The 27,853-nt window shown below is 33.3% G+C and overlaps 2 non-coding genes across 2 annotated transcripts; both read right to left on the minus strand.

Annotated features, from left to right (window-relative positions):
* Positions 1–16,744: 16,744 nt before the first annotated feature.
* On the minus strand, positions 16,745–16,817 carry TRNAI-GAU (transfer RNA isoleucine (anticodon GAU)). The gene has a single exon. It is a non-coding gene; the product is annotated as a tRNA-Ile (tRNA).
* Positions 16,818–18,066: 1,249 nt separating this feature from the next.
* Positions 18,067–18,139, minus strand: TRNAI-GAU (transfer RNA isoleucine (anticodon GAU)). The gene has a single exon. It is a non-coding gene; the product is annotated as a tRNA-Ile (tRNA).
* Between the last annotated feature and the right edge of the window lie 9,714 nt (positions 18,140–27,853).

Here is a 27,853-nt window from a genome sequence, read left to right on the forward strand (position 1 = left end):
ATAGGGAATTAAGCTGAATTCGGTCAAAAATTTCTCCAGAAAAAAATTCATTCAAAAAAGTACCGAAAAAATCGCAGGTTTTTCTTCTTCAAGACACAAAATCCGTGAATACGATTTCTTATTGAAAATTGAATTTTAACAGTTTTTTGAATGAATATCGTTACATTGCTTGAATTAAAGCAAAAAGTATAAAAATAATGGTTTCAGTGGTTATATTTGAAAATAGTGAAGAAATACTCAAAATATGCTTCTTTGGCCGTGAAACGTCGATTAGAAAATGTTATTAAAAATCGAGGTACATTTTTATTTATTGTTCAATCGAGATGAAATCACTTTTAATGAGTGTTTTATAGGGAATTAAGCTGAATTCGGTCAAAAATTTCTCCAGAAAAAAATGTATTCAAAAAAGTACCGAAAAAATCGCATGTTTTTCTTCTTCAAGATACAAAATCCGTGACAACGATTTCTTATTGAAAAATTTAATTTTAACAGTTTTTTGATTGAATATCGTTACATTTGCTTGAATTAAAGCAAAAAGTATAAAAATAATGGTTTCAGTGAATATATTTGTAAATAGTGAAGAAATACTCAAAATATGCTTCGTTGGCGGCGAAACGTCGATTTTTAAAATGTTATTAAAAATCGAGGTACATTTTTAATTATTGTTCAATCGAGATGAAATCACTTTTAATGAGTGTTTTATAGGGAATTAAGCTGAATTCGGTCAAACATTTCTCCAGAAAAAAATGCATTTAAAAGTGTACCGAAAAAATCGCATGTTTTTTTTTTCAAGATACAAAATCCGTGACAACGATTTCTTATTGAAAAATTTAATTTTAACAGTTTTTTGATTGAATATCGTTACATTTGCTTGAATTAAAGCAAAAAGTATAAAAATAATGGTTTCAGTGAACATATTTGAAAATAGTGAAGAAATACTCAAAGTATGCTTCTTTGGCCGTGAAACGTCGATTTTGAAAATGTTATTAAAAATCGAGGTAAATTTTTAATTATTGTTAAATCGAGATGAAATCACTTTCAATGAGTGTTTTATAGGGAATTAAGCTGAATTCGGTCAAAAATTTCTCAAGAAAAAAATGCATTCAAAAGTGTACCGAAAAAATCGCATGTTTTTCTTCTTCAAGATACAAAATCCGTGACAACGATTTCTTATTGAAAAATTGAATTTTAACAGTTTTTTGAATGAATATCGTTACATTTGCTTGAATTAAAGCAAAAAGTATAAAAATAATGGTTTCAGTGGTTATATTTGAAAATAGTGAAGAAATACTCAAAATATGCTTCTTTGGCCGTGAAACGTCGATTTTGAAAATGTTATTAAAAATCGAGGTACATTTTTATTTATTGTTCAATCGAGATGAAATCACTTTTAATGAGTGTTTTATAGGGAATTAAGCTGAATTCGGTCAAAAATTTCTCCAGAAAAAAATGCATTCAAAAGTGTACCGAAAAAATCGCATGTTTTTTTTCTTCAAGATACAAAATCCGTGACAACGATTTCTTATTTAAAATTGAATTTTAACAGTTTGTTGAATGAATATCGTTACATTTGCTTGAATTAACGCAAAAATTACAAAAATAATGGTTTCAGTGGTTATATTTGAAAACAGTGAACAAATACTCAAAATGTTTTTCTTAGGCCGAGTTACGTCGATTTTGAAAATGTTATTAAAAATCGAGGTACATTTTTATTTATTGTTCAATCGAGATGAAATCACTTTTAGTGAGTGTTTTATAGGGAATTAAGCTGAATTCGGTCAAAAATTTCTTCAGAAAAAAATTCATTCAAAAAAGTACCGAAAAAATCGCATGTTTTTCTTCTTCAAGATACAAAATCCGTGACAACGATTTCTTATTGAAAAATTGAATTTTAACAGTTTTTTGAATGATTATCGTTACATTTGCTTGAATTAAAGCAAAAAGTATAAAAATAATGGTTTCAGTGGTTATATTTGAAAATAGTGAAGAAATACTCAAAATATGCTTCTTTGGCCGTGAAACGTTGATTTTGAAAATGTTATTAAAAATCGAGGTACATTTTTATTTATTGTTCAATCGAGATGAAATCACTTTTAATGAGTGTTTTATAGGGAATTAAGCTGAATTCTGTCAAAAATTTCTCCAGAAAAAAATGCATTCAAAAAAGTACCGAAAAAATCGCATGTTTTTCTTCTTCAAGATACAAAATCCGTGACAAGGATTTCTTATTGAAAAATTTAATTTTAACAGTTTTTTGATTGAATATCGTTACATTTGCTTGAATTAAAGCAAAAAGTATAAAAATAATGGTTTCAGTGAATATATTTGTAAATAGTGAAGAAATACTCAAAATATGCTTCGTTGGCGGCGAAACGTCGATTTTTAAAATGTTATTAAAAATCGAGGTACATTTTTAATTATTGTTCAATCGAGATGAAATCACTTTTAATGACTGTTTTATAGGGAATTAAGCTGAATTCGGTCAAACATTTCTCCAGAAAAAAATGCATTTAAAAGTGTACCGAAAAAATCGCATGTTTTTTTTTTCAAGATACAAAATCCGTGACAACGATTTCTTATTGAAAAATTTAATTTTAACAGTTTTTTGATTGAATATCGTTACATTTGCTTGAATTAAAGCAAAAAGTATAAAAATAATGGTTTCAGTGAACATATTTGAAAATAGTGAAGAAATACTCAAAGTATGCTTCTTTGGCCGTGAAACGTCGATTTTGAAAATGTTATTAAAAATCGAGGTAAATTTTTAATTATTGTTAAATCGAGATGAAATCACTTTCAATGAGTGTTTTATAGGGAATTAAGCTGAATTCGGTCAAAAATTTCTCAAGAAAAAAATGCATTCAAAAGTGTACCGAAAAAATCGCATGTTTTTCTTCTTCAAGATACAAAATCCGTGACAACGATTTCTTATTGAAAAATTGAATTTTAACAGTTTTTTGAATGAATATCGTTACATTTGCTTGAATTAAAGCAAAAAGTATAAAAATAATGGTTTCAGTGGTTATATTTGAAAATAGTGAAGAAATACTCAAAATATGCTTCTTTGGCCGTGAAACGTCGATTTTGAAAATGTTATTAAAAATCGAGGTACATTTTTATTTATTGTTCAATCGAGATGAAATCACTTTTAATGAGTGTTTTATAGGGAATTAAGCTGAATTCGGTCAAAAATTTCTCCAGAAAAAAATGCATTCAAAAGTGTACCGAAAAAATCGCATGTTTTTTTTCTTCAAGATACAAAATCCGTGACAACGATTTCTTATTTAAAATTGAATTTTAACAGTTTGTTGAATGAATATCGTTACATTTGCTTGAATTAACGCAAAAATTACAAAAATAATGGTTTCAGTGGTTATATTTGAAAACAGTGAACAAATACTCAAAATGTTTTTCTTAGGCCGAGTTACGTCGATTTTGAAAATGTTATTAAAAATCGAGGTACATTTTTATTTATTGTTCAATCGAGATGAAATCACTTTTAGTGAGTGTTTTATAGGGAATTAAGCTGAATTCGGTCAAAAATTTCTTCAGAAAAAAATTCATTCAAAAAAGTACCGAAAAAATCGCATGTTTTTCTTCTTCAAGATACAAAATCCGTGACAACGATTTCTTATTGAAAAATTGAATTTTAACAGTTTTTTGAATGATTATCGTTACATTTGCTTGAATTAAAGCAAAAAGTATAAAAATAATGGTTTCAGTGGTTATATTTGAAAATAGTGAAGAAATACTCAAAATATGCTTCTTTGGCCGTGAAACGTTGATTTTGAAAATGTTATTAAAAATCGAGGTACATTTTTATTTATTGTTCAATCGAGATGAAATCACTTTTAATGAGTGTTTTATAGGGAATTAAGCTGAATTCTGTCAAAAATTTCTCCAGAAAAAAATGCATTCAAAAAAGTACCGAAAAAATCGCATGTTTTTCTTCTTCAAGATACAAAATCCGTGACAAGGATTTCTTATTGAAAAATTTAATTTTAACAGTTTTTTGATTGAATATCGTTACATTTGCTTGAATTAAAGCAAAAGGTATAAAAATAATGGTTTCAGTGAATATATTTGTAAATAGTGAAGAAATACTCAAAATATGCTTCGTTGGCGGTGAAACGTCGATTTTTAAAATGTTATTAAGAATCGAGGTACATTTTTAATAATTGTTCAATCGAGATGAAATCACTTTTAATGAGTGTTTTATAGGGAATTAAGCTGAATTCGGTCAAAAATTTCTCCAGAAAAAAATGCATTCAAAAGTGTACCGAAAAAATCGCATGTTTTTTTTTCTTCAAGATACAAAATCCGTGACAACGATTTCTTATTTAAAATTGAATTTTAACAGTTTGTTGAATGAATATCGTTACATTTGCTTGAATTAAAGCAAAAAGTATAAAAATAATGGTTTCAGTGGTTATATTTGAAAATAGTGAACAAATACTCAAAATGTTTTTCTTAGGCCGAGTTACGTCGATTTTGAAAATGTTATTAAAAATCGAGGTACATTTTTATTTATTGTTCAATCGAGATGAAATCACTTTTAATGAGTGTTTTATAGGGAATTAAGCTGAATTCGGTCAAAAATTTCTCCAGAAAAAAATTCATTCAAAAAAGTACCGAAAAAATCGCAGGTTTTTCTTCTTCAAGACACAAAATCCGTGAATACGATTTCTTACTGAAAATTGAATTTTAACAGTTTTTTGAATGAATATCGTTACATTGCTTGAATTAAAGCAAAAAGTATAAAAATAATGGTTTCAGTGAACATATTTGAAAATAGTGAAGAAATACTCAAAGTGTGCTTCTTTGGCCGTGAAACGTCGATTTTGAAAATGTTATTAAAAATCGAGGTACATTTTTATTTATTGTTCAGTCGAGATGAAATCGCTTTTAATGAGTGTTTTATAGGGAATTAAGCTGAATTCGGTCAAAAATTTCTCCAGAAAAAAATTCATTCAAAAAAGTACCGAAAAAATCGCAGGTTTTTCTTCTTCAAGACACAAAATCCGTGACAACGATTTCTTATTGAAAAATTTAATTTTAACAGTTTTTTGATTGAATATCGTTACATTTGCTTGAATTAAAGCAAAAAGTATAAAAATAATGCTTTCAGTGAACATATTTGAAAATAGTGAAGAAATACTCAAAGTATGCTTCTTTGGCCGTGAAACGTCGATTTTGAAAATGTTATTAAAAATCGAGGTAAATTTTTAATTATTGTTCAATCGAGATGAAATCACTTTCAATGAGTGTTTTATAGGGAATTAAGCTGAATTCGGTCAAAAATTTCTCCAGAAAAAAATTCATTCAAAAAAGTACCGAAAAAATCGCAGGTTTTTCTTCTTCAAGACACAAAATCCGTGAATACGATTTCTTATTGAAAATTGAATTTTAACAGTTTTTTGAATGAATATCGTTACATTGCTTGAATTAAAGCAAAAAGTATAAAAATAATGGTTTCAGTGGTTATATTTGAAAATAGTGAAGAAATACTCAAAATATGCTTCTTTGGCCGTGAAACGTCGATTAGAAAATGTTATTAAAAATCGAGGTACATTTTTATTTATTGTTCAATCGAGATGAAATCACTTTTAATGAGTGTTTTATAGGGAATTAAGCTGAATTCGGTCAAAAATTTCTCCAGAAAAAAATGTATTCAAAAAAGTACCGAAAAAATCGCATGTTTTTCTTCTTCAAGATACAAAATCCGTGACAACGATTTCTTATTGAAAAATTTAATTTTAACAGTTTTTTGATTGAATATCGTTACATTTGCTTGAATTAAAGCAAAAAGTATAAAAATAATGGTTTCAGTGAATATATTTGTAAATAGTGAAGAAATACTCAAAATATGCTTCGTTGGCGGCGAAACGTCGATTTTTAAAATGTTATTAAAAATCGAGGTACATTTTTAATTATTGTTCAATCGAGATGAAATCACTTTTAATGAGTGTTTTATAGGGAATTAAGCTGAATTCGGTCAAACATTTCTCCAGAAAAAAATGCATTTAAAAGTGTACCGAAAAAATCGCATGTTTTTTTTTTCAAGATACAAAATCCGTGACAACGATTTCTTATTGAAAAATTTAATTTTAACAGTTTTTTGATTGAATATCGTTACATTTGCTTGAATTAAAGCAAAAAGTATAAAAATAATGGTTTCAGTGAACATATTTGAAAATAGTGAAGAAATACTCAAAGTATGCTTCTTTGGCCGTGAAACGTCGATTTTGAAAATGTTATTAAAAATCGAGGTAAATTTTTAATTATTGTTAAATCGAGATGAAATCACTTTCAATGAGTGTTTTATAGGGAATTAAGCTGAATTCGGTCAAAAATTTCTCAAGAAAAAAATGCATTCAAAAGTGTACCGAAAAAATCGCATGTTTTTCTTCTTCAAGATACAAAATCCGTGACAACGATTTCTTATTGAAAAATTGAATTTTAACAGTTTTTTGAATGAATATCGTTACATTTGCTTGAATTAAAGCAAAAAGTATAAAAATAATGGTTTCAGTGGTTATATTTGAAAATAGTGAAGAAATACTCAAAATATGCTTCTTTGGCCGTGAAACGTCGATTTTGAAAATGTTATTAAAAATCGAGGTACATTTTTATTTATTGTTCAATCGAGATGAAATCACTTTTAATGAGTGTTTTATAGGGAATTAAGCTGAATTCGGTCAAAAATTTCTCCAGAAAAAAATTCATTCAAAAAAGTACCGAAAAAATCGCAGGTTTTTCTTCTTCAAGACACAAAATCCGTGAATACGATTTCTTACTGAAAATTGAATTTTAACAGTTTTTTGAATGAATATCGTTACATTGCTTGAATTAAAGCAAAAAGTATAAAAATAATGGTTTCAGTGAACATATTTGAAAATAGTGAAGAAATACTCAAAGTGTGCTTCTTTGGCCGTGAAACGTCGATTTTGAAAATGTTATTAAAAATCGAGGTACATTTTTATTTATTGTTCAGTCGAGATGAAATCGCTTTTAATGAGTGTTTTATAGGGAATTAAGCTGAATTCGGTCAAAAATTTCTCCAGAAAAAAATTCATTCAAAAAAGTACCGAAAAAATCGCAGGTTTTTCTTCTTCAAGACACAAAATCCGTGACAACGATTTCTTATTGAAAAATTTAATTTTAACAGTTTTTTGATTGAATATCGTTACATTTGCTTGAATTAAAGCAAAAAGTATAAAAATAATGCTTTCAGTGAACATATTTGAAAATAGTGAAGAAATACTCAAAGTATGCTTCTTTGGCCGTGAAACGTCGATTTTGAAAATGTTATTAAAAATCGAGGTAAATTTTTAATTATTGTTCAATCGAGATGAAATCACTTTCAATGAGTGTTTTATAGGGAATTAAGCTGAATTCGGTCAAAAATTTCTCCAGAAAAAAATTCATTCAAAAAAGTACCGAAAAAATCGCAGGTTTTTCTTCTTCAAGACACAAAATCCGTGAATACGATTTCTTATTGAAAATTGAATTTTAACAGTTTTTTGAATGAATATCGTTACATTGCTTGAATTAAAGCAAAAAGTATAAAAATAATGGTTTCAGTGGTTATATTTGAAAATAGTGAAGAAATACTCAAAATATGCTTCTTTGGCCGTGAAACGTCGATTAGAAAATGTTATTAAAAATCGAGGTACATTTTTATTTATTGTTCAATCGAGATGAAATCACTTTTAATGAGTGTTTTATAGGGAATTAAGCTGAATTCGGTCAAAAATTTCTCCAGAAAAAAATGTATTCAAAAAAGTACCGAAAAAATCGCATGTTTTTCTTCTTCAAGATACAAAATCCGTGACAACGATTTCTTATTGAAAAATTTAATTTTAACAGTTTTTTGATTGAATATCGTTACATTTGCTTGAATTAAAGCAAAAAGTATAAAAATAATGGTTTCAGTGAATATATTTGTAAATAGTGAAGAAATACTCAAAATATGCTTCGTTGGCGGCGAAACGTCGATTTTTAAAATGTTATTAAAAATCGAGGTACATTTTTAATTATTGTTCAATCGAGATGAAATCACTTTTAATGAGTGTTTTATAGGGAATTAAGCTGAATTCGGTCAAACATTTCTCCAGAAAAAAATGCATTTAAAAGTGTACCGAAAAAATCGCATGTTTTTTTTTTCAAGATACAAAATCCGTGACAACGATTTCTTATTGAAAAATTTAATTTTAACAGTTTTTTGATTGAATATCGTTACATTTGCTTGAATTAAAGCAAAAAGTATAAAAATAATGGTTTCAGTGAACATATTTGAAAATAGTGAAGAAATACTCAAAGTATGCTTCTTTGGCCGTGAAACGTCGATTTTGAAAATGTTATTAAAAATCGAGGTAAATTTTTAATTATTGTTAAATCGAGATGAAATCACTTTCAATGAGTGTTTTATAGGGAATTAAGCTGAATTCGGTCAAAAATTTCTCAAGAAAAAAATGCATTCAAAAGTGTACCGAAAAAATCGCATGTTTTTCTTCTTCAAGATACAAAATCCGTGACAACGATTTCTTATTTAAAATTGAATTTTAACAGTTTGTTGAATGAATATCGTTACATTTGCTTGAATTAACGCAAAAATTACAAAAATAATGGTTTCAGTGGTTATATTTGAAAACAGTGAACAAATACTCAAAATGTTTTTCTTAGGCCGAGTTACGTCGATTTTGAAAATGTTATTAAAAATCGAGGTACATTTTTATTTATTGTTCAATCGAGATGAAATCACTTTTAGTGAGTGTTTTATAGGGAATTAAGCTGAATTCGGTCAAAAATTTCTTCAGAAAAAAATTCATTCAAAAAAGTACCGAAAAAATCGCATGTTTTTCTTCTTCAAGATACAAAATCCGTGACAACGATTTCTTATTGAAAAATTGAATTTTAACAGTTTTTTGAATGATTATCGTTACATTTGCTTGAATTAAAGCAAAAAGTATAAAAATAATGGTTTCAGTGGTTATATTTGAAAATAGTGAAGAAATACTCAAAATATGCTTCTTTGGCCGTGAAACGTTGATTTTGAAAATGTTATTAAAAATCGAGGTACATTTTTTTTTATTGTTCAATCGAGATGAAATCACTTTTAATGAGTGTTTTATAGGGAATTAAGCTGAATTCTGTCAAAAATTTCTCCAGAAAAAAATGCATTCAAAAAAGTACCGAAAAAATCGCATGTTTTTCTTCTTCAAGATACAAAATCCGTGACAAGGATTTCTTATTGAAAAATTTAATTTTAACAGTTTTTTGATTGAATATCGTTACATTTGCTTGAATTAAAGCAAAAGGTATAAAAATAATGGTTTCAATGAATATATTTGAAAATAGTGAAGAAATACTCAAAGTATGCTTCTTTGGCCGTGAAACGTCGATTTTGAAAATGTTATTAAAAATCGAGGTACATTTTTATTTATTGTTCAATCGAGATGAAATCACTTTTAATGAGTGTTTTATAGGGAATTAAGCTGAATTCGGTCACAAATTTCTTCAGAAAAAAATTCATTCAAAAAAGTACCGAAAAAATCGCATGTTTTTCTTCTTCAAGATTCAAAATCCGTGACAACGATTTCTTATTGAAAAATTTAATTTTAACAGTTTTTTGATTGAATATCGTTACATTTGCTTGAATTAAAGCAAAAGGTATAAAAATAATGGTTTCAGTGAATATATTTGTAAATAGTGAAGAAATACTCAAAATATGCTTCGTTGGCGGTGAAACGTCGATTTTTAAAATGTTATTAAGAATCGAGGTACATTTTTAATAATTGTTCAATCGAGATGAAATCACTTTTAATGAGTGTTTTATAGGGAATTAAGCTGAATTCGGTCAAAAATTTCTCCAGAAAAAAATGCACTCAAAAGTGTACCGAAAAAATCGCATGTTTTTTTTTCTTCAAGATACAAAATCCGTGACAACGATTTCTTATTTAAATTGAATTTTAACAGTTTGTTGAATGAATATCGTTACATTTGCTTGAATTAAAGCAAAAAGTATAATAATAATGGTTTCAGTGGTTATATTTGAAAATAGTGAACAAATACTCAAAATGTTTTTCTTAGGCCGAGTTACGTCGATTTTGAAAATGTTATTAAAAATCGAGGTACATTTTTATTTATTGTTCAATCGAGATGAAATCACTTTTAATGAGTGTTTTATAGGGAATTAAGCTGAATTCGGTCAAAAATTTCTCCAGAAAAAAATTCATTCAAAAAAGTACCGAAAAAATCGCAGGTTTTTCTTCTTCAAGACACAAAATCCGTGAATACGATTTCTTACTGAAAATTGAATTTTAACAGTTTTTTGAATGAATATCGTTACATTGCTTGAATTAAAGCAAAAAGTATAAAAATAATGGTTTCAGTGAACATATTTGAAAATAGTGAAGAAATACTCAAAGTGTGCTTCTTTGGCCGTGAAACGTCGATTTTGAAAATGTTATTAAAAATCGAGGTACATTTTTATTTATTGTTCAGTCAAGATGAAATCGCTTTTAATGAGTGTTTTATAGGGAATTAAGCTGAATTCGGTCAAAAATTTCTCCAGAAAAAAATTCATTCAAAAAAGTACCGAAAAAATCGCAGGTTTTTCTTCTTCAAGACACAAAATCCGTGACAACGATTTCTTATTGAAAAATTTAATTTTAACAGTTTTTTGATTGAATATCGTTACATTTGCTTGAATTAAAGCAAAAAGTATAAAAATAATGCTTTCAGTGAACATATTTGAAAATAGTGAAGAAATACTCAAAGTATGCTTCTTTGGCCGTGAAACGTCGATTTTGAAAATGTTATTAAAAATCGAGGTAAATTTTTAATTATTGTTCAATCGAGATGAAATCACTTTCAATGAGTGTTTTATAGGGAATTAAGCTGAATTCGGTCAAAAATTTCTCCAGAAAAAAATTCATTCAAAAAAGTACCGAAAAAATCGCAGGTTTTTCTTCTTCAAGACACAAAATCCGTGAATACGATTTCTTATTGAAAATTGAATTTTAACAGTTTTTTGAATGAATATCGTTACATTGCTTGAATTAAAGCAAAAAGTATAAAAATAATGGTTTCAATGAATATATTTGAAAATAGTGAAGAAATACTCAAAGTATGCTTCTTTGGCCGTGAAACGTCGATTTTGAAAATGTTATTAAAAATCGAGGTACATTTTTATTTATTGTTCAATCGAGATGAAATCACTTTTAATGAGTGTTTTATAGGGAATTAAGCTGAATTCGGTCACAAATTTCTTCAGAAAAAAATTCATTCAAAAAAGTACCGAAAAAATCGCATGTTTTTCTTCTTCAAGATACAAAATCCGTGACAACGATTTCTTATTGAAAAATTGAATTTTAACAGTTTTTTGATTGAATATCGTTACATTTGCTTGAATTAAAGCAAAAAGTATAAAAATAATGGTTTCAGTGAACATATTTGAAAATAGTGAAGAAATACTCAAAGTATGCTTCTTTGGCCGTGAAACGTCGATTTTGAAAATGTTATTAAAAATCGAGGTAAATTTTTAATTATTGTTCAATCGAGATGAAATCACTTTCAAAGAGTGTTTTATAGGGAATTAAGCTGAATTCGGTCAAACATTTCTCCAAAAAAAAATGCATTCAAAAGTGTACCGAAAAAATCGCATGTTTTTTTTCTTCAAGATACAATATCCGTGACAACGATTTCTTATTTAAAATTGAATTTTAACAGTTTGTTGAATGATTATCGTTACATTTGCTTGAATTAAAGCAAAAAGTATAAAAATAATGGTTTCAGTGGTTATATTTGAAAATAGTGAAGAAATACTCAAAATATGCTTCTTTGGCCGTGAAACGTCGATTTTGAAAATGTTATTAAAAATCGAGGTACATTTTTATTTATTGTTCAATCGAGATGAAATCACTTTTAATGAGTGTTTTATAGGGAATTAAGCTGAATTCGGTCAAAAATTTCTCCAGAAAAAAATGCATTCAAAAAAGTACCGAAAAAATCGCATGTTTTTCTTCTTCAAGATACAAAATCCGTGACAACGATTTCTTATTGAAAAATTTAATTTTAACAGTTTTTTGATTGAATATCGTTACATTTGCTTGAATTAAAGCAAAAAGTATAAAAATAATGGTTTCAGTGTGGATAAACTTTGGGTTTTTACGTTACATTAGAGATCCCACAACACCGCTCCCGGGTGGGCTCGAACCACCTTTCGGTTAACAGCCGAACGCGCTAACCATTGCGCAACGGAAGCCCAAATATTAAATGGTCGTCAGGTATTGTGGAAAAACTCTGACATTTTACGTAACATCTGAGACGTCACAACACCGCTCCCGGATGGGCTCGAACCACCAACCTTTCGGTTAACAGCCGAACGCGCTAACCATTGCGCCACGGACGCCCAAAAATTAAATGGTCGTCAGGTATTGTGGGAAAATTTGGGTTTTTACGTTACATTAGAGATCCCACAACACCGCTCCCGGGTGGGCTCGAACCACCAACCTTTCGGTTAACAGCCGAACGCGCTAACCATAGCGCAACGGAAGCCCAAATATTAAATGGTCGTCAGGTATTGTGGAAAAACTCTGACATTTTACGTTACATCTGAGACGTCACAACACCGCTCCCGGGAGGGCCCGAACCACCAACCTATTGGTTAACAGCCGAACGCTCTACCATTGAGCCACGGAAGCCCAAAAATTAAATGTTCGTCAGGTATTGTGGAAAAACTGACATTTTACGTTACATCTGAGACGTCACAACACTTCCCCGGATGGGCTCGAACCACCAACCTATTGGTTAACACCCGAACGCGCTAACCAGTGAGCCACAGAAGCTCAGAAATTAAATGGTTGTTAGGTATTGTGGATAAGTTATGACTTTTTAAGTTACATCTGAGACCCTACAACACCTCTCCCAGGTGGGCTCGAACCACCAACCTTTCGGTCAACAGCCGAACGCGCTAACCATAGCGCAACGGAAGCCCAAATATTAAATGGTCGTCCGGTATTGAGGTAAATCTTTGACTTTTTACTTCACACCTGAGACCTCACAACACCGCTCCAGGATGGGCTCGAACCACCAACCTTTCGGTTAACAGCCGAACGCGCTAACAATTGAGCCACGGAAGCTCAGAAAATAAATGGTTATCACGTATTATGGAAAAAGTTTGACTTTTCACGCTACATCTGAGACCTCACAACACCGCTCCCGGATGGCCTCGAACCACCAACCTTTCGATTAACAGCCGAACGCGCTAACCATTGAGCCACGGAAGCCCAAAAATTAAATGTTCGTCAGGTATTGTGGAAAAACTCTGATATTTTACGTTACATCTGAGACGTCACAACACCGCTCCCGGGAGGGCCCGAACCACCAACCTATTGGTTAACAGCCGAACGCTCTAACCATTGAGCCACGGAAGCCCAAAAATTAAATGTTCGTCAGGTATTGTGGAAAAACTCTGACATTTTACGTTACATCTGAGACGTCACAACACCGCTCCCGGGAGGGCCCGAACCACCAACCTATTGGTTAACAGCCGAACGCTCTAACCATTGAGCCACGGAAGCCCAAAAATTAAATGTTCGTCAGGTATTGTGGAAAAACTCTGACATTTTACGTTACATCTGAGACGTCACAACACCGCTCCCGGGAGGGCCCGAACCACCAACCTATTGGTTAACAGCCGAACGCTCTAACCATTGAGCCACGGAAGCCCAAAAATTAAATGTTCGTCAGGTATTGTAGAAAAACTCTGACATTTTACGTTACATCTGAGACGTCACAACACCGCTCCCGGGAGGGCCCGAACCACCAACCTATTGGTTAACAGCCGAACGCTCTAACCATTGAGCCACGGAAGCCCAAAAATTAAATGTTCGTCAGGTATTGTGGAAAAACTCTGACATTTTACGTTACATCTGAGACGTCACAACACTTCTCCCGGATGGGCTCGAACCACCAACCTATTGGTTAACAGCCGAACGCGCTAACCAGTGAGCCACAGAAGCTCAGAAATTAAATGGTTGTTAGGTATTGTGGATAAGTTATGACTTTTTACGTTACATCTGAGACCCTACAACACCTCTCCCAGGTGGGCTCGAACCACCAACCTTTCGGTCAACAGCCGAACGCGCTAACCATAGCGCAACGGAAGCCCAAATATTAAATGGTCGTCCGGTATTGAGGTAAAACTTTGACTTTTTACTTCACATCTGAGACCTCACAACACCGCTCCCGGATGGGCTCGAACCACCAACCTTTCGGTTAACAGCCGAACGCGCTAACCATTGCGCCACGGACGCCCAAAAATTAAATGGTCGTCAGGGATTGTGGGAAAACTTTGGCTATTTACGTTACATTTGAGATCCCAAAACACCGCTCCCGGGTGGGCTCGAACCACCAACCTATTGGTTAACAGCCGAACGCGCTAACAATTGAGCCAAGGAAGCTCAGAAAATAAATGGTTATCACGTATTATGGAAAAAGTTTGACTGTTCACGCTACATGTGAGTCCTCACAACACCGCTCCCGGATGGGCTCGAACCACCAACCTTTCGATTAACAGCCGAACGCGCTAACCATTGAGCCACGGAAGCCCAAAAATTAAATGTTCGTCAGGTATTGTGGAAAAACTCTGACATTTTACGTTACATCTGAGACGTCACATCACCTCTCCCGGATGGGCTCGAACCACCAACCTTTCGGTTAACAGCCGAACGCGCTAACCATTCGCCACGGACGCCAAAAAATTAAATGGTCGTCAGGTATTGTGGAAAAACTTTGGCTATTTACGTTACATTTGAGATCCAAAAACACCACTCCCGGGTGGCTCGAACCACCAACCTTTCGGTTAACAGCTGAACGCGCTGAACATTGCGCCACTGAAGCCCAAAAATTAAATTTTCGTCAGGTATTGAGGTAAAACTTTGGCTTTTTACTTCACATCTGAGACCACACAACACCGCTCCCGGATGGGCTCGAACCACCAACCTTTCGGTTAACAGCCGAACGCGCTAACCATTGCGCCACGGACGCCCAAAACTTAAATGGTCGTCAGGTATTGTGGGAAAATTTGGGTTTTTACGTTACATTAGAGATCCCACAACACCGCTCCCGGGTGGGCTCGAACCACCAACCTTTCGGTTAACAGCCGAACGCGCTAACCATAGCGCAACGGAAGCCCAAATATTAAATGGTCGTCAGGTATTGAGGTAAAACTTTGACTTTTTACTTCACATCTGAGACCTCACAGCACCTCTCCTGGGTGGGCTCGAAACACCAACCTTTCGGTTAACTGCTGAACGCGCTAACCATTGCGCCACGGCAGCCCAAATATTAAATGGTCGTCAGGTATTGTGGAAAAACCTCGACTTTTTACGTCACATCTGAGACATCACAACACCGCTCCCGGGTACGCTCGAACCACCAACCTTTCGGTTAACAGCCGAACGCGCTAACCATAGCGCAACGGAAGCCCAAATATTAAATGGTCGTCAGGTATTGAGGTAAAACTTTGACTTTTTACTTCACATCTGAGACCTCACAGCACCGCTCCCGGATGGGCTCGAACCACCAACCTTTCGGTTAACAGCCGAACGCGCTAACCATTGCGCCACGGACGCCCAAAAATTAAATGGTCGTCAGGTATTGTGGAAAAACTTTGGCTATTTACGTTACATTTGAGATCCCAAAACACCGCTCCCGGGTGGGCTCGAACCACCAACCTTTCGATTAACAGCTGAACGCGCTAACCATTGCGCCACGGAAGCCCAAAAATTAAATGCTCGTCAGGTATTGTGGAAAAATTCTGACATTTTACGTTACATCTGAGACGTCACAACACTTCTCCCGGATGGGCTCGAACCACCAACCTATTGGTTAACAGCCGAACGCGCTAACCAGTGAGCCACAGAAGCTCAGAAATTAAATGGTTGTTAGGTATTGTGGATAAGTTATGACTTTTTACGTTACATCTGAGACCCTACAGCACCTCTCCAAGGTGGGCTCGAACCACCAACCTTTCGGTCAACAGCCGAACGCGCTAACCATTGCGCCAAGGAAGCCCAAAAATTAAATGGTAGTCAGGTATTGTGGAAAAACTTTGGCTTTCTACGTTACATTTGAGATCCCACAACACCGCTCCCGGGTGGGCTCGAACCACCAACCTTTCGATTAATAGCTGGACGCGCTAATTATTGCGCCACGGAAGCCCAAAAATTAAATGTTCGTCAGGTATTGTGGAAAAACTCTGACATTTTACGTAACATTTGAGACGTCACAACACGGCTCCCGGATGGGCTCGAACCACCAACCTTTCGGTTAACAGCCGAACGCGCTAACCATAGCGCAACGGAAGCCCAAAAATTAAATTTTCGTCAGGTATTGAGGTAAAACTTTGACTTTTTACTTCACATCTGAGACCACGCAACACCGCTCCCGGGTGGGCTCGAACCACCAACCTTTCGGTTAACAGCCGAACGCGCTAACCATTGCGCAACGGAAGCCCAAATATTAAAAGGTCGTCAGTTATTGTGGAAAATCCTTGACTTTTTACGTCACATTTGCGACCTCACAACACCGGTCCCGGGAGGGCTCAAACCACCAGTCTTTTGAATAACAGCTGAACGCGCTAACCATTGCGCCACGGAAGCCCAAAATTTAAATGGTCATCAGGTGCTGTGGAAAAACTGTGACATTTTACGTTACATCTGAGACCTCACAACACCGCTCCCGGATGGGCTCGAACCACCAACCTATTGGTTATCAGCCGAACGCGCTAACCATTGAGCCACGGAAGCTCAGTAATTAATTGGTTGTCAGGTACTGTGGAGAAACTCTGACTTTTTACATTATATCTGAGACCCCAGAAAACGCTCCCGGAGGGGCTCGAACCACCAACCTTTTGAATAACAGCTGAGCGCACTAACCATTGCGCCACGGAAGCCCAAAAATTAAATGTTCATCAGGTATTGTGGAAAAACTCTGACATTTTACGTTACATCTGAGACGTCACAACACGGCTCCCGGATGGGCTCGAACCACCAACCTTTCGGTTAACAGCCGAAAGCGCTAACCATAGCGCAACGGAAGCCCAAAAATTAAATTTTCGTCAGGTATTGAGGTAAAACTTTGACTTTTTACTTCACATCTGAGACCACGCAACACCGCTCCCGGATGGGCTCGAACCACCAACCTTTCGATTAACAGCTGAACGCGCTAACCATTGCGCCACGGAAGCCCAAAAATTAAATGCTCCTCAGGTATTGAGGTAAAACTTTGACTTTTTACTTCACATCTGAGACCACACAACACCGCTCCCGGATGGGCTCGAACCACCAACCTTTCGATTAACAGCTGAACGCGCTAACCATTGCGCCACGGAAGCCCAAAAATTAAATGCTCGTCAGGTATTGTGGAAAAACTCTGACATTTTACGTTACATCTGAGACGTCACAACACCGCCCCCGGGAGGACTCGAACCACCAACCTATTGGTTAACAGCCGAACGCTCTAACCATTGAGCCACGGAAGCCCAAAAATTAAATGCTCGTCAGGTATTGTGGAAAAACTCTGACATTTTACGTTACATCTGAGACGTCACAACACTTCTCCCGGATGGGCTCGAACCACCAACCTATTGGTTAACAGCCGAACGCGCTAACCAGTGAGCCACAGAAGCTCAGAAATTAAATGGTTGTTAGGTATTGTGGATAAGTTATGACTTTTTACGTTACATCTGAGACCCTACAGCACCTCTCCAAGGTGGGCTCGAACCACCAACCTTTCGGTCAACAGCCGAACGCGCTAACCATTGCGCCAAGGAAGCCCAAAAATTAAATGGTAGTCAGGTATTGTGGAAAAACTTTGGCTTTCTGTGTTACATTTGAGATCCCACAACACCGCTCCCGGGTGGGCTCGAACCACCAGTCTTTTGAATAACAGCTGAACGCGCTAACCATTGCGCCACGGAAGCCCAAAATTTAAATGGTCGTCAGGTGCTGTGGAAAAACTATGACATTTTACGTTACATCTGAGACCTCACAACACCGCTCCCGGATGGGCTCGAACCACCAACCTATTGGTTATCAGCCGAACGCGCTAACCATTGAGCCACGGAAGCTCAGTAATTAATTGGTTGTCAGGTATTGTGGAGAAACTCTGACTTTTTACATTATATCTGAGACCCCACAAAACGCTCCCGGAGGGGCTCGAACCACCAACCTTTTGAATAACAGCTGAGCGCACTAACCATTGCGCCACGGAAGCCCAAAAATTAAATGTCCGTCAGGTATTGTGGAAAAACTCTGACTTTTCACGTTACATCTGAGACACCACAAAACGCTCCCGGATGGGCTCGAACCACCAAACTTTCGGTTCGTCAGTTATTGTGGAAAACGTTTGACTTTTTACGTTACATCTGAGACCTCACAACACCGCTCCTGGATGGGCTCGAACCACCAACCTTTCGATTAACAGCTGAACGCGCTAACCATTGCGCCACTGAAGCCCAAAAATTAAATGCTCGTCAAGTATTGTGGAAAAACTCTGACATTTTACGTTACATCTGAGACGTCACAACACTTCTCCCGGATGGGCTCGAACCACCAACCTATTGCTTAACAGCTGAACGCGCTAACCATTGAGCCACGGAAGCCCAAAAATTAAATGTTCGTCAGGTATTGTGGAAAAACTCTGACATTTTACGTTACATCTGAGACGTCACAACACTTCTCCCGGATGGGCTCGAACCACCAACCTATTAGTTAACAGACGAACGCGCTAACCATTGAGCCACGGAAGCTCAGAAAATAAATGGTTATCATGTATTACGGAAAAAGTTTGACTTTTCACGCTACATCTGAGACCTCACAACACCGCTCCCGGATGGGCTCGAACCACCAACCTTTCGATTAACAGCCGAACGCGCTAACCATTGCGCAACGGAAGCCCAAATATTAAAAGGTCGTCAGGTATTGTGGAAAATCCTTGACTTTTTACGTCACATCTGAGACCTCACAACACCGCTCCCGGGAGGGCTCAAACCACCAGTCTTTTGAATAACAGCTGAACGCGCTAACCATTGCGCCACGGAAGCCCAAAATTTAAATGGTCGTCAGGTATTGAGGTGAAACTTTGACTTTTCACATCTGAGACCTCACAACACCGCTCCCGGGTGGGCTCGAACCACCAACCTATTGGTTAACAGCCGAACGCGCTAACAATTGAGCCACGGAAGCTCGGAAAATAAATGGTTATCACGTATTATGGAAAAAGTTTGACTTTTCACGCTACATCTGAGACCTCACAACACCGCTCCCGGATGGGCTCGAACCACCAACCTTTCGATTAACAGCCGAACGCGCTAACCATTGCGCAACGGAAGCCCAAATATTAAAAGGTCGTCAGGTATTGTGGAAAATCCTTGACTTTTTACGTCACATCTGAGACCTCACAACACCGCTCCCGGGAGGGCTCAAACCACCAGTCTTTTGAATAACAGCTGAACGCGCTAACCATTGCGCCACGGAAGCCCAAAATTTAAATGGTCGTCAGGTGCTGTGGAAAAACTATGACATTTTACATTACATCTGAGACCTCAAAACACCGCTCCCGGATGGGCTCGAATCACCAACCCATTGGTTAACAGCCGCACGCGCTAACCATTGAGCCACGGAAGCTCAGTATTTAAATGGTTGTCAGGTATTGTGGAGAAACTCTGACTTTTTACGTTACATCTGAGACCCCACAAAACGCTCCCGGAGGGGCTCGAACCACCAACCTTTTGAATAACAGCTGAGCGCACTAACCATTGCGCCACGTAAGCCCAAATATTAAATGGTCGTCAGGTATTGTGGAAAAACTATGACATTTTACGTTACATCTGAGACCTCACAACACCGCTTTCGGGTGGGCTCGAACCACCAACCTTTCGGTTAACAGCCGAACGCGCTAACCATTGCGCCACGGAAGCCCAAATATTAAATGGTCGTCAGGTATTGTGGAAAAACCTCGACTTTTTACGTTACATCTGAGACGTCACAACACTTCTCCCGGATAGGCTCGAAAAACCAACCAATTGGTTAACAGCCGAACGCGCTAACCATTGAGCCACGAAAGCTCAGAAAATAAATGGTTGTCACGTATTGTGGAAAAGTTTTGTCTTTTTACGCTACATATGAGACCCAACAACACCTCTCCCGGGTGGCCTCGAACCACCAACCTTTCGATTAACAGCTGAACGCGCTAACCATTGCGCCACGCAAGCCCAAAAATTAAATGTTCGTCAGATATTGTGGAAAAACTCTGACATTTTACGTTACATCTGAGACGTCACAACACTTCTCCCGGATAGGCTCGAAAAACCAACCAATTGGTTAACAGCCGAACGCGCTAATCATTGAGCCACAGAAGCTCAGAAATTAAATGGTTGTTAGGTTTTGTGGATAAGTTATGACTTTTTACGTTACATCTGAGACCCTACAACACCTCTCCCAGGTGGGCTCGAACCACCATCCTTTCGGTTAACAGCCGAACGCGCTAACATTGAGCCACGGAAGCCCAAAAATTAAATGTTCGTCAGGACAATAAATAAAAATGTACCTCGATTTTTAATAACATTTTCAAAATCGACGTTTCACGGCCAAAGAAGCATATTTTGAGTATTTCTTCACTATTTTCAAATATAACCACTGAAACCATTATTTTTATACTTTTTGCTTTAATTCAAGCAATGTAACGATATTCATTCAAAAAACTGTTAAAATTCAATTTTCAATAAGAAATCGTATTCACAGATTTTGTGTCTTGAAGAAGAAAAACCTACGATTTTTTCGGTACTTTTTTGAATGCATTTTTTTCTGGAGAAATTTTTGACCGAATTCAGCTTAATTCCCTATAAAACACTAATTAAAAGTGATTTCATCTCCAGAAAAAAAAATTTCTCCAGAAAAAAAAATTTCTCCAGAAAAAAAAGCATTCAAAAAAGTACCGAAAAAATCGCAGGTTTTTCTTCTTCAAGACACAAAATCCGTGAATACGATTTCTTATTGAAAATTGAAATTTAACAGTTTTTTGAATGAATATCGTTACATTGCTTGAATTAAAGCAAAAAGTATAAAAATAATGGTTTCAGTGGTTATATTTGAAAATAGTGAAGAAATACTCAAAATATGCTTCTTTGGCCGTGAAACGTCGATTTTGAAAATGTTATTAAAAATCGAGGTACATTTTTATTTATTGTTCAATCGAGATGAAATCACTTTTAATGAGTGTTTTATAGGGAATTAAGCTGAATTCGGTCAAAAATTTCTCCAGAAAAAAATGTATTCAAAAAAGTACCGAAAAAATCGCATGTTTTTCTTCTTCAAGATACAAAATCCGTGACAACGATTTCTTATTGAAAAATTTAATTTTAACAGTTTTTTGATTGAATATCGTTACATTTGCTTGAATTAAAGCAAAAAGTATAAAAATAATGGTTTCAGTGAATATATTTGTAAATAGTGAAGAAATACTCAAAATATGCTTCGTTGGCGGCGAAACGTCGATTTTTAAAATGTTATTAAAAATCGAGGTACATTTTTAATTATTGTTCAATCGAGATGAAATCACTTTTAATGAGTGTTTTATAGGGAATTAAGCTGAATTCGGTCAAACATTTCTCCAGAAAAAAATGCATTTAAAAGTGTACCGAAAAAATCCCATGTTTTTTTTTTCAAGATACAAAATCCGTGACAACGATTTCTTATTTAAAATTGAATTTTAACAGTTTGTTGAATGAATATCGTTACATTTGCTTGAATTAACGCAAAAATTACAAAAATAATGGTTTCAGTGGTTATATTTGAAAATAGTGAACAAATACTCAAAATGTTTTTCTTAGGCCGAGTTACGTCGATTTTGAAAATGTTATTAAAAATCGAGGTACATTTTTATTTATTGTTCAATCGAGATGAAATCACTTTTTATGAGTGTTTTATAGGGAATTAAGCTGAATTCGGTCAAAAATTTCTCCAGAAAAAAATTCATTCAAAAAAGTACCGAAAAAATCGCAGGTTTTTCTTCTTCAAGACACAAAATCCGTGACAACGATTTCTTATTGAAAAATTTAATTTTAACAGTTTTTTGATTGAATATCGTTACATTTGCTTGAATTAAAGCAAAAAGTATAAAAATAATGGTTTCAGTGAATATATTTGTAAATAGTGAAGAAATACTCAAAATATGCTTCGTTGGCGGCGAAACGTCGATTTTTAAAATGTTATTAAAAATCGAGGTACATTTTTATTTATTGTTCAATCGAGATGAAATCACTTTTAATGAGTGTTTTATAGGGAATTAAGCTGAATTCGGTCAAAAATTTCTCCAGAAAAAAATGTATTCAAAAAAGTACCGAAAAAATCGCATGTTTTTCTTCTTCAAGATACAAAATCCGTGACAACGATTTCTTATTGAAAAATTTAATTTTAACAGTTTTTTGATTGAATATCGTTACATTTGCTTGAATTAAAGCAAAAAGTATAAAAATAATGGTTTCAGTGAATATATTTGTAAATAGTGAAGAAATACTCAAAATATGCTTCGTTGGCGGCGAAACGTCGATTTTTAAAATGTTATTAAAAATCGAGGAACATTTTTATTTATTGTTCAATCGAGATGAAATCACTTTTAATGAGTGTTTTATAGGGAGTTAAGCTGAATTCGGTCAAAAATGTCTCCAGAAAAAAATGCATTCAAAAGTGTACCGAAAAAATCGCATGTTTTTTTCTTCAAGATACAAAATCCGTGACAACGATTTCTTATTTAAAATTGAATTTTAACAGTTTGTTGAATGAATATCGTTACATTTGCTTGAATTAACGCAAAAATTACAAAAATAATGGTTTCAGTGGTTATATTTGAAAATAGTGAACAAATACTCAAAATGTTTTTCTTAGGCCGAGTTACGTCGATTTTGAAAATGTTATTAAAAATCGAGGTACATTTTTATTTATTGTTCAATCGAGATGAAATCACTTTTAATGAGTGTTTTATAGGGAATTAAGCTGAATTCGGTCAAAAATTTCTCCAGAAAAAAATGCATTCAAAAGTGTACCGAAAAAATCGCATGTTTTTTTTCTTCAAGATACAAAATCCGTGACAACGATTTCTTATTTAAAATTGAATTTTAACAGTTTGTTGAATGAATATCGTTACATTTGCTTGAATTAAAGCAAAAAGTATAAAAATAATGGTTTCAGTGGTTATATTTGAAAATAGTGAACAAATACTCAAAATGTTTTTCTTAGGCCGAGTTACGTCGATTTTGAAAATGTTATTAAAAATCGAGGTACATTTTTATTTATTGTTCAATCGAGATGAAATCACTTTTAATGAGTGTTTTATAGGGAATTAAGCTGAATTCGGTCAAAAATTTCTCCAGAAAAAAATGCATTCAAAAAAGTACCGAAAAAATCGCATGTTTTTCTTCTTCAAGATACAAAATCCGTGACAACGATTTCTTATTGAAAAATTTAATTTTAACAGTTTTTTGATTGAATATCGTTACATTTGCTTGAATTAAAGCAAAAAGTATAAAAATAATGGTTTCAGTGAATATATTTGTAAATAGTGAAGAAATACTCAAAATATGCTTCGTTGGCGGTGAAACGTCGATTTTTAAAATGTTATTAAAAATCGAGGTACATTTTTAATTATTGTTCAATCGAGATGAAATCACTTTTAATGAGTGTTTTATAGGGAATTAAGCTGAATTCGGTCAAACATTTCTCCAGAAAAAAATGCATTTAAAAGTGTACCGAAAAAATCGCATGTTTTTTTTTCAAGATACAAAATCCGTGACAACGATTTCTTATTTAAAATTGAATTTTAACAGTTTTTTGAATGAATATCGTTACATTTGCTTGAATTAACGCAAAAATTACAAAAATAATGGTTTCAGTGGTTATATTTGAAAATAGTGAACAAATACTCAAAATGTTTTTCTTAGGCCGAGTTACGTCGATTTTGAAAATGTTATTAAAAATCGAGGTACATTTTTATTTATTGTTCAATCGAGATGAAATCACTTTTAATGAGTGTTTTTTAGGGAATTAAGCTGAATTCGGTCAAAAATTTCTCCAGAAAAAAATTCATTCAAAAAAGTACCGAAAAAATCGCAGGTTTTTCTTCTTCAAGACACAAAATCCGTGAATACGATTTCTTATTGAAAAATTGAATTTTAACAGTTTTTTGAATGAATATCGTTACATTTGCTTGAATTAAAGCAAAAAGTATAAAAATAATGGTTTCAGTGGTTATATTTGAAAATAGTGAACAAATACTCAAAATGTTTTTCTTTGGCCGAGTTACGTCGATTTTGAAAATGTTATTAAAAATCGAGGTACATTTTTATTTATTGTTCAATCGAGATGAAATCACTTTTAATGAGTGTTTTATAGGGAATTAAGCTGAATTCGGTCAAAAATTTCTCCAGAAAAAAATGCATTCAAAAAAGTACCGAAAAAATCGCATGTTTTTCTTCTTCAAGATACAAAATCCGTGACAACGATTTCTTATTGAAAAATTTAATTTTAACAGTTTTTTGATTGAATATCGTTACATTTGCTTGAATTAAAGCAAAAAGTATAAAAATAATGGTTTCAGTGAATATATTTGTAAATAGTGAAGAAATACTCAAAATATGCTTCGTTGGCGGTGAAACGTCGATTTTTAAAATGTTATTAAAAATCGAGGTACATTTTTAATTATTGTTCAATCGAGATGAAATCACTTTTAATGAGTGTTTTATAGGGAATTAAGCTGAATTCGGTCAAACATTTCTCCAGAAAAAAATGCATTTAAAAGTGTACCGAAAAAATCGCATGTTTTTTTTTCAAGATACAAAATCCGTGACAACGATTTCTTATTTAAAATTGAATTTTAACAGTTTTTTGAATGAATATCGTTACATTTGCTTGAATTAACGCAAAAATTACAAAAATAATGGTTTCAGTGGTTATATTTGAAAATAGTGAACAAATACTCAAAATGTTTTTCTTAGGCCGAGTTACGTCGATTTTGAAAATGTTATTAAAAATCGAGGTACATTTTTATTTATTGTTCAATCGAGATGAAATCACTTTTAATGAGTGTTTTTTAGGGAATTAAGCTGAATTCGGTCAAAAATTTCTCCAGAAAAAAATTCATTCAAAAAAGTACCGAAAAAATCGCAGGTTTTTCTTCTTCAAGACACAAAATCCGTGAATACGATTTCTTATTGAAAAATTGAATTTTAACAGTTTTTTGAATGATTATCGTTACATTTGCTTGAATTAAAGCAAAAAGTATAAAAATAATGGTTTCAGTGGTTATATTTGAAAATAGTGAAGAAATACTCAAAATATGCTTCTTTGGCCGTGAAACGTTGATTTTGAAAATGTTATTAAAAATCGAGGTACATTTTTATTTATTGTTCAATCGAGATGAAATCACTTTTAATGAGTGTTTTATAGGGAATTAAGCTGAATTCTGTCAAAAATTTCTCCAGAAAAAAATGCATTCAAAAAAGTACCGAAAAAATCGCATGTTTTTCTTCTTCAAGATACAAAATCCGTGACAACGATTTCTTATTGAAAAATTTAATTTTAACAGTTTTTTGATTGAATATCGTTACATTTGCTTGAATTAAAGCAAAAAGTATAAAAATAATGGTTTCAGTGAATATATTTGTAAATAGTGAAGAAATACTCAAAATATGCTTCGTTGGCGGTGAAACGTCGATTTTTAAAATGTTATTAAAAATCGAGGTACATTTTTAATTATTGTTCAATCGAGATGAAATCACTTTTAATGAGTGTTTTATAGGGAATTAAGCTGAATTCGGTCAAACATTTCTCCAGAAAAAAATGCATTTAAAAGTGTACCGAAAAAATCGCATGTTTTTTTTTTTCAAGATACAAAATCCGTGACAACGATTTCTTATTTAAAATTGAATTTTAACAGTTTTTTGAATGAATATCGTTACATTTGCTTGAATTAACGCAAAAATTACAAAAATAATGGTTTCAGTGGTTATATTTGAAAATAGTGAACAAATACTCAAAATGTTTTTCTTAGGCCGAGTTACGTCGATTTTGAAAATGTTATTAAAAATCGAGGTACATTTTTATTTATTGTTCAATCGAGATGAAATCACTTTTAATGAGTGTTTTTTAGGGAATTAAGCTGAATTCGGTCAAAAATTTCTCCAGAAAAAAATTCATTCAAAAAAGTACCGAAAAAATCGCAGGTTTTTCTTCTTCAAGACACAAAATCCGTGAATACGATTTCTTATTGAAAAATTGAATTTTAACAGTTTTTTGAATGATTATCGTTACATTTGCTTGAATTAAAGCAAAAAGTATAAAAATAATGGTTTCAGTGGTTATATTTGAAAATAGTGAAGAAATACTCAAAATATGCTTCTTTGGCCGTGAAACGTTGATTTTGAAAATGTTATTAAAAATCGAGGTACATTTTTATTTATTGTTCAATCGAGATAGAATCACTTTTAATGTGTGTTTTATAGGGAATTAAGCTGAATTCTGTCAAAAATTTCTCCAGAAAAAAATGCATTCAAAAAAGTACCGAAAAAATCGCATGTTTTTCTTCTTCAAGATACAAAATCCGTGACAACGATTTCTTATTGAAAAATTTAATTTTAACAGTTTTTTGATTGAATATCGTTACATTTGCTTGAATTAAAGCAAAAGGTATAAAAATAATGGTTTCAGTGAATATTTTTGTAAATATTGAAGAAATACTCAAAATATGCTTCGTTGGCGGTGAAACGTCGATTTTTAAAATGTTATTAAGAATCGAGGTACATTTTTAATAATAGTTCAATCGAGATGAAATCACTTTTAATGAGTGTTTTATAGGGAATTAAGCTGAATTCGGTCAAACATTTCTCCAGAAAAAAAATGCATTTAAAAGTGTACCGAAAAAATCGCATGTTTTTTTTCAAGATACAAAATCCGTGACAACGATTTCTTATTTAAAATTGAATTTTAACAGTTTGTTGAATGAATATCGTTACATTTGCTTGAATTAACGCAAAAATTACAAAAATAATGGTTTCAGTGGTTATATTTGAAAATAGTGAACAAATACTCAAAATGTTTTTCTTAGGCCGAGTTACGTCGATTTTGAAAATGTTATTAAAAATCGAGGTACATTTTTATTTATTGTTCAATCGAGATGAAATCACTTTTAATGAGTGTTTTATATTGAATTAAGCTGAATTCGGTCAAAAATTTCTCCAGAAAAAAATGTATTCAAAAAAGTACCGAAAAAATCGCATGTTTTTCTTCTTCAAGATACAAAATCCGTGACAACGATTTCTTATTGAAAAATTTAATTTTAACAGTTTTTTGATTGAATATCGTTACATTTGCTTGAATTAAAGCAAAAAGTATAAAAATAATGGTTTCAGTGAATATATTTGTAAATAGTGACGAAATACTCAAAATATGCTTCGTTGGTGGCGAAACGTCGATTTTTAAAATGTTATTAAAAATCGAGGTGCATTTTTAATTATTGTTCAATCGAGATGAAATCACTTTTAATGAGTTTTTTATAGGGAATTAAGCTGAATTCGGTCAAACATTTCTCCAGAAAAAAAAGGAATTAAAAGTGTACCGAAAAACTCGCATGTTTTTTTTTCAAGATACAAAATCCGTGACAACGATTTCTTATTGAAAAATTTAATTTTAACAGTTTTTTGATTGAATATCGTTACATTTGCTTGAATTAAAGCAAAAAGTATAAAAATAATGGTTTCAGTGAACATATTTGAAAATAGTGAAGAAATACT

Source organism: Phalangium opilio, unplaced genomic scaffold (genome assembly GCF_054372755.1).
Source record: "Phalangium opilio isolate 3A_F unplaced genomic scaffold, DU_Popi_V2 ptg001170l_1, whole genome shotgun sequence".
NCBI lineage: Eukaryota > Metazoa > Arthropoda > Arachnida > Opiliones > Phalangiidae > Phalangium > Phalangium opilio.